Genomic DNA, 8,021 nt, shown 5'->3' with positions numbered 1-8,021 from the left:
CGGGAGGACGCGGCGCGGACCCAGGCGTCCCGCTATTGTGCGGGGAGGGCGGGGAGGGGTCGGCCCCGCGCGCGCCGGCCCGGGGACAGGAAGTCTGGCTCCCCTCGCCCGGCACCCAGAGCCAGTTCCTCAAACCCGAGTCTCCACCCCCGCGGGGGCTCAGGAAGGGGGAGGCGGGGCGGAGGGAGGGCGGGGTACCGGCGCGCGGGACGGCCCGCTGGGCGGCGGAGGGGCCGTCCTGGAAGTGCCGGGGTCGGGAGATTGGCAGGAGGGGCCCCTCAGTCTCCCTTCCCTTCCCGCGGCGGCGCTGTCACCCCCGCCGGCAGCATAGGTCAGGCACCCGCCACCCCAGCCCAGCCCAGCCCTGCAGCCCTCGCCCCACCCAGGTCTGGCCTTTCCCCTCCCCCTCCGTGGTACTTGAGTCTTTAAATTAAAGACCCGCCGGCGGGACTGTCTGTCCGCCCCCAGCTCTCCAGGGAGCCCCGGACTAGTTCCTTCCTGGTCTTGGGGCCCATCAAAGCCAGCCAGAGCCTACCGACCCCTTTTATGATTGGGGGCAGGGGTGAGGAGAGGGCGGGGGAAATCAAAGAGGAACTAAAGGCTGGGTCCTGAGAGGGCGTGGAGAAGATTCACCCCAGAGGTCTAAGATTACGAGGAGAGGATTGTCCCTCAAGCCACCATTTCTCTGGGGTCGGCCAGACTGCACTCTGCCCATCCCCCTCGGGCCCCGCCTCTGCCAGCTCCTGCGGGGGGTGGGGGGTGCTGCTCGCCACCTTTCCCGAGGGCTGAGAGCTAAGGAACTCCTTCCAGGAGTCTAACCCCAGTTCTCTGATGCCTGTAAGGACAGAACCAAAAGACCGGAAACCAGCCTGCTCTGGTTAGGGGGCAGCTGGGGTAAGGCCAGTCTCTCCATACGGAGGAGAGTGAGGTGAGGCATTTTCTTTCCAGGCCCTTCGCCCCAGCCTGAGCCAACCTCCACCTTCATGAGTTTCCTGCTCCTGGGAAAATTCCTACTCCCACTCTAACTATAATCACACTGCAGTTCCTCTCTGCCTCAGGATCTCCTGTTTCTCTAGAGAAGCAGGCAGCCCTGTGACATGACATCCTGAGTTTGCAGGGTCCTGCCTGATTGTGGTCCCAAGAGGTGTGGGGGAAAGAGGGAGGGAGAGCCTCCCTGGTGGCTCAATGGGTTAAGCACCGCACTATGAAGCAATCCACAGCCTTTGCAGCACAAGTTCGGTCCTGACCAGGGAAGTGACCCACCTGGCACAGCAGACCTCTCCTGACTTGCCCGCTGCTCCCCTCAGCAGTGTATTTCAGTCAATCTGCCTGTTCTGCTCCCCACTCTGTCTCTGGTGAATTCTCTCACCCCCCACACCTCTGGCCTGTACCCCAGCTTTTGTATGCATAAATAAATAAGTCTTTTAAAAAAAAAAAAAATGAGGGAGGGAGAGCAGGCCCAACCCATATCCAATCGGCAGCAGGGCCAAGCTGCAGGTTTCAAGCCCAACTCAGCACTCCCGTAGGTGCCAATTTTAGCCTCTGCCACTATTTCGGGCTCCACAGTCTCACCACTGGCTGAGCTGGTTGGGCTCCTCACCCCCAGCACCACCCCCACACAGCTCCTCTGGCATCCCCTCCTGCCTAGCAACTCCTTCACCTCCTTCACCCATTGCCCTGTTTAGGATCCTTATATAGCAAAGGCCAGAAAAAAGGAGGAAATACCTGTGCCCCTTCTCGGATGCATGGAAATCAGAAAGATGAAAGGACTTTCCCAGGGCTGGGGGAGGCTGATTCCCTCAGGCTTGCACCTGTAGGGGACACCTCTGGGGAGACCTTAGGAACTCTCCAAAACCAGCAGTCCAGAGGCTTCCAGGCCCAGAACCCCAACTTACCTCCCAGGAGTGGGCAGCCAAAGCTGAGGAATGTACTAAATTTAAAAACAGATAGCCAGAAGCCAGTGGCTCCACCCACTGGGGGCCCAGAGAAAAGGGGTGGGCTGGAACCTCAGCTTTTCTTCCTGGCCTAGGCTGGACACTGCAAGTTAAGGCCAGAATCTTAAAGGGCCATACTCCACTCTGGGACCTAATAAACCTGGGATTTAAAACCTAAGGGGTTTTTAAGGGAACTCTTGGTCTTTAAACCCAACCCCTCAGCCCTTCTGTCTCAAACCCCATTCTTCAGCCCTCTTTCCATTCCACCTGCCCTTTGTTAATTATCCTGCCTCTCACTCTCTGCCCTCCCTTCCCAACAGGAGATGAACAGCAAGGAAAGTACAGGTACATTGGGGTGAGAAAAGGAAACCATTTTAAGTTCTAAAAACACCTGAGCTATTTTATGGAAGCAGGCCTGCAACTTGAGTTAATTTTCTTTTCTTTTTTTAATATTATTTATTTATACAAGAATCGGGGTACAGGCCAGAGGCAGGGGAGGGCAAGAGAATTCACCAGAGGCAGAGCAGGGACCTGAACAGGCAGAACAAGGGAGAGATCTGCTGCGCCATGTGGGAATCTCCCTAGCCATCCGGGAGTCGAACCCCCGAAACCGCACTGCAGAAGCTGCAGACAGCTTCACAGCACGGTGCTCAACCTTGAGTTAATTTTCTGTGTCCTCTGGAACAAGGAACCCTTTTCCTTTTCTTTGCCATCCCTGCCCCTTCTTCCATACCACTTTCATCCCAGCACCACTCTCCTCCATTCCTATCCTGCTACCTCCCAGAGTTTTAAAAAATATTTTAGATACCCAAAAACAAAAGCCAACCCTAATTTCTGCCAAAATTGAAAGTAGTCCCCACTACCTTTAGCTCATTTAACTTGATAAATGTGTCCACCACTTTTGGGGTGGGGGGGCATCCCAGGGAAGAACTTGTTTGCCAAGTCTTGGCCTGAGTCTCTGGTTAGCATAGCTAGCCACTGCGTTAGAACCCAAGAGTTACAGTGCCCGTGTGTGTATTCTGGGAGGAGGTGATAAGGCATAATCAACTCCAGTGGTGAACCTTCAGGAGGTGGTGGGAGCAAGGAAGAGAGGGGATAAGCTTAGGTTTACTGAAAGAAAGAAGCAATATTATATCATCTGGGCTCACAGTACAGCTCTACATCCTAACTGTGGGATCTTGGGCAAGTCATTAGCCTCCAAGTTAGCTTATCTATAAAATGGAGATGAAAATAGTTATCTTTGCCAGAGTTGTTACAAGAATTAAGTGAGATGACCTCTGAGAAAGTGTTTTGGCAAGCCTATAGTGCTAATCAAATAGGACAGAATAAGCCACTCCCCTCTCTCTCTAGATTCCACTGAGCTTCTCTTCAGCCCCACCCTTTAATGTTTACCTGCAAGTCCATCCTGAGCTGGGACATACGGAAAGAAGAGATCTAGTGCGGTAAACACACACATTCATGATGGTGGAAGGAAAATGGCCAGGGGATGACAGATAGACAGACGGGGAAGTAGGAAGACAGGACCAGAGAGGCTGGTGAGGGCAGACCAAGAAGGACACTGCCTGTCTGGCCTCCACAGTGTCTACCCACATTCCCCTTCACCAGGTTATTCAATCTTTCATGGAGCTGTTAGACCAAGGGTGGGGAAACAAAGACCTCTGGGATCTGGCTGGCCCTGGGCATTCATTCCCTTTCACTGCAGAAAGAGGATGAATGGGGGCCTCCCTGGTGGCGCAAGGGGTTAAGCACCGCACTATGAAGCAATCCGCAGCCTCTGCAGCATGAGTTCTAACCCCGGCCAGCCCGGGAGCAACCTACATCGCGAGGCTGACCTCTCCTGTCTCGCCCGCTGCTCCGCTCAGCAGTGTATTTCCTCAGTCAGTCTGCCTGTTCCGTTCCCCGCTTTGTCTCTGGTGAATCCCCTCACCCTCCCACACATCCGGCCTGTAACTTGGTTCTTGTATAAATAAATAAATCTTCAAAAAAAAAAAAAAGAAAAAGAAAGAGGGTAAATGTCCAGCCAACTCTTCTACCCCGAACTGAGGGCAACTGCCAGTGGGGGGACGGGACTCAGACCCACGGATTGGATCTCAGTGTTGGCTATGTTCTCTAGAGAGCTCTTTTCCCCATGGGAGGGAAGAAGCCTTGCAGCCCCACCCGCCCTCCCCTTGCCAGTTCTAAGTTCTCCATCTGCGCCTCCTCATCCCAGACCTAGCTGGTCTCATACCTGTGGTGAGAAGGTGCTAACAACCTGGTTTCATCTCTGCCTTCCCTACCCACCCAGAGGAGGGGAATCCTGGCTACCAGACTAGCAGAGAAGAAAGCCCTGGCACATGGGGCCGGGAGGTGCCCCGACAACCTTCTAGGGTGAGAATCGTGGCTGCTAACAGTGACTGTGACAGTGTCATTTCTGCACTTTCTGTCAGTGCTCAGAAGCACCGGGGTTGGAAAGTACATGTGCACTTGGGGTGGCTATGGGAGGAGCAGGGGGTGGCTCATTCTGCCAGTAAATGGGTAAAGTAGAAAAGAATTCAAGCAGCAGGAGGAACTCAGGTTTCATGAGAGCCTGGGGGGTGATAACAAGGAAGAGAGCAGTGAGCTGCTCCATGGTCCTTGGTCACTGGCCTTCCTGGGATGGGAACTGCACTCAACCCACACAGAGGGATGTGCTTGTGCTCCCATAACCTTATACTTTCTCTCCTTCTACTCTGCCTATGGTCTAATTGCAACTCCTTGAGCTGCCCTATCCCCCCTAAAATTATGAGTGTAAAAGCACTTTGCAGACCCTAAGACTCTATGAAGAAGTAAAAAGTATTGGCTGTAGTTCTTATCATTGTTCTGTCCAGTGGTCAAGATTTCCGTTGCCCACCTCCTAATTATGTGAGACCTAAAGAAAGGGAGGGTTAGGCCACTCCTCAACCTCTGAGGCTTCTGGCATTTCTCGTCCAGCTATCTGCAGCTGGCTGCTAGAGGAAAGATGATTTGCTGGGGTGCAAGGAGGGAGGCTGGGAGAGATAGCATATGTTCCCTTAAAACTGGAACCACAGGGCCTCCCCAGTGGCGCAGCGGTTGAGCGCTGGTTTGTGAAGCTCCCCGCGGCCTCTGCGGTGCCAGTTCGATCCCCAGCTGCTCCCCGGCCACCAGAGGAGGGTCCCACATGGCGCGCAGACCTCTCCTGCCGCCCGCTGCTCCCCTCAGCAGTGTACTTCGGTCCTTCTGCCTGCTCTGCTCCCCGCTCTGGCTCTGGTGAATTCTCTCACCCTCCCGTGCTTCTGACTGTACCCAGTGCATGTATAAACAAAACAAACAAACAAACCAATAAATAAAACATGCCTCTAAAAAAAAAAACAAAAAAAAAAACTGGAACCACTGCCCTGAGTCTCCATCAGATGAAGCTGGGGAGGGGAAGGAAGTGGGGTGGACGAGGAAGGGAACTAGGGAGGGCAGCGGGTCCCAGTCCTGCTGCATCCCCAGCTGGCTCCTACCTTGGCCTTTCCAGTCATTTCCCATAAGAAGCTGAAGGTCCGTCGCAGGGCCGAGCCTGCCCGGGTCCCGGAGCCCCGTTCCAGTTGGCTACAGCTACAGAGAGAAAATGAAGAGAGATGAAGAGATGGAGATGGAATTGGGGAAGAAAAACAAGATAGTCCCAGAGAAATGGTGGATGAAGGTGCCCTGGCCAGGAGCAAGAATGTTGGAGGTGGGGAGGACGAGGACTGAGAGGACTTCGGAAGAGAAAGGAGAGAAAGACACTCCCTACCCATCGACCCCACCCCACCCCACCCCACCCCACCCCACCCCACCTCCTAGGACTTCCTAGCTGTGGATGTGGATGCTAGTGTTTCCCAGGACCACTATTTATGAGGAAAACTCCAGGCTCCTCCCAAATAAATGCAGACTCCCCCTTCCTACCTAAATTGGGCCCAGTCTCCTCTCTCATGCTGCTCCCCAAAGGAAGTGATAGGAAGTGGGGGCTCTCTAGGGGAGCATGTTCCCCTCACAAAACAAGAGCCTTGTGTGCGACCCTCTGCTGTTTGGAAAGGGCCTCTGGGCCTAAGGCCAAAAAGGACTGAATTTCCTAGGATTTCATCAGCCCCTTCCCGTGAGCTAATCCCAAACCCAGAGCCAGGAGGATGTGTCAGCTAGAGATTTTCAGGACCACAATCAGAGTCTGATATCTTAAAGGGCCCATTACTAGCTCACACACCCACACGGTTTTAGAGGGCTGACCCACTCTAATTAGACTTCAGCTGTATGAGCCAAATAAACAGGTGCTGATTTTGCATGCTTATTTACATAGCTTTTGCAAGCTCCCAGCCTCCACCCCATTCCTGAAATGTTCTCTCCTGCTGGGGTTCTACAGCCCTTGTCCAGCACTCCTAGGAGCCACTCCCCATTGGTCACTTATCTGAGCCATCCAAAGCTGCTCCACAGTCCTTGGTCACTGTCTCTGCCAAAGACGGACCTCCACTCACCTTCTGGCCCTCACAACAGCAAGCAACTCCCACTCTCTTTTAATCACCGGACACCCTGGGTATCAACTTCAACTTATACCCCTTTATTCCCCCTAATTTCTTCCCTATTCCACGGAGCTACCGAGAACCTTCGGAGCCTTCCATGGCCAAAGAGAAAAGGGTAAATTCTGTGCAGTTAAGAGAAGATATTTGGAGTCTTTAATCAGAAACATGAAGGGGAGCAATGTTTGGGAAACAGAGACCCTACAAAATCCATGGCCCACTCCTACAGTCCCTCCCCCACATCTAGGCCTTTGGCCGGTGCCGAATCCCCCAAACTCACCTTCCACTGAGGTCAGCAGCAGAGAACTGGGATAAATTCCCTGCCAACACAAAAGGACATGAGAAGTGTCCAGTTAAAGCCAGACAAAGGCGCCCAGAGCCTCCCCCACCCCCTCCACCTGGATCAGGTTCCCAAGCCGCAGGTGCCTGTGACGCCATTCCTGAGGGCGGGCAGGCACTGGGGAGTAAAGGAGGGCGGGTCTGAACAGTGGAGCTGAAGGACTTAGGAGCTAGGGGAACAGAGCACCCAGGTTATGTGGTGAAGGGGCTGAGAGCCCGATGTCTGCTGTCTCAGTTCTGTTTCTAGTGAATAGGGTGGGAGTTGTGGAGGTTTCACAATGAACACCCAATGCCTCATCTTAGGGACAAGGCATGTTTCAGATAACTGTCCTCCATCTCTGGTGACAGGGAGGCTAGAGAGCTCACTCTGTCTTATGTCCTCCTTCATTGGAAGGAGAGTCTCTGAATGCCAAAGTTCTGAGTTCGGGGAATCTCTCATTTGAATAAAGGCATTTTGGGAGCTCTAAGCATTTGTGGTTACACACAACTCAGGACATGTGGACCATAAACAGCTAGCTCTGAGGAGTGGTGATGAGACCTGACAGAACCACCACTGCTTTGCTCCCCGCTTTTACTCACCAGCTGGATCTGAGCAGCCAAAGAAGCAATTGATGCCACTCATGGATACAGACTTGGAAAGCATTCCAGTGGCTCGGTGGTCCAGAGGCCCAGCAGATGGATGACAGGAGTCCTGACCCTAGAAATCATGTCAGGAATCCTCACCAAAAAGCCAGGCTTCATCCGCCTCCCTGCCATGCTCTTCATTGGCACACAGCTGGCACCTTCTTCTATTTTGCTTCCCACCGCTCACTAGCTAGGTATCTGGAATATTCCACTAACAACAGAGGAAAGTTATTCCTGCTATTTAGCATCCATCACTTTGCTGCTCAAGCCTGTTCAAGCCCAGGCTTCCTGAACAAAGTATTTTAGGGGGCTAAAACCCCTGGTGGCCTAGGGGTTAGGTCTCAGAGCTATCACTGTCCTTAGATTACATGGGATATTATAAAACTGGCCATCTATCAGGCTATAAGACAAATCATAACACATTTCAAATAATCGGTATCATAGAAACCATAGGAGACAATCCAGAAGTCCCTTTCTAGTAATCTAATAAAGAATATGTGGGCCTCCCTGGTGGCACAAGGGGTTAAGACACAACCTAGGAAGCTATCCGCAGCCACTGCAGCACCAGTTCGATACCCAACCAGGGAGCTACCCACATGGTGCAGCAGAC

Source organism: Talpa europaea (genome assembly GCF_964194135.1).
Source record: "Talpa europaea genome assembly, chromosome: 9".
NCBI classification, from domain to species: domain Eukaryota; kingdom Metazoa; phylum Chordata; class Mammalia; order Eulipotyphla; family Talpidae; genus Talpa; species Talpa europaea.
This window is presented reverse-complemented; position numbering follows the sequence as displayed.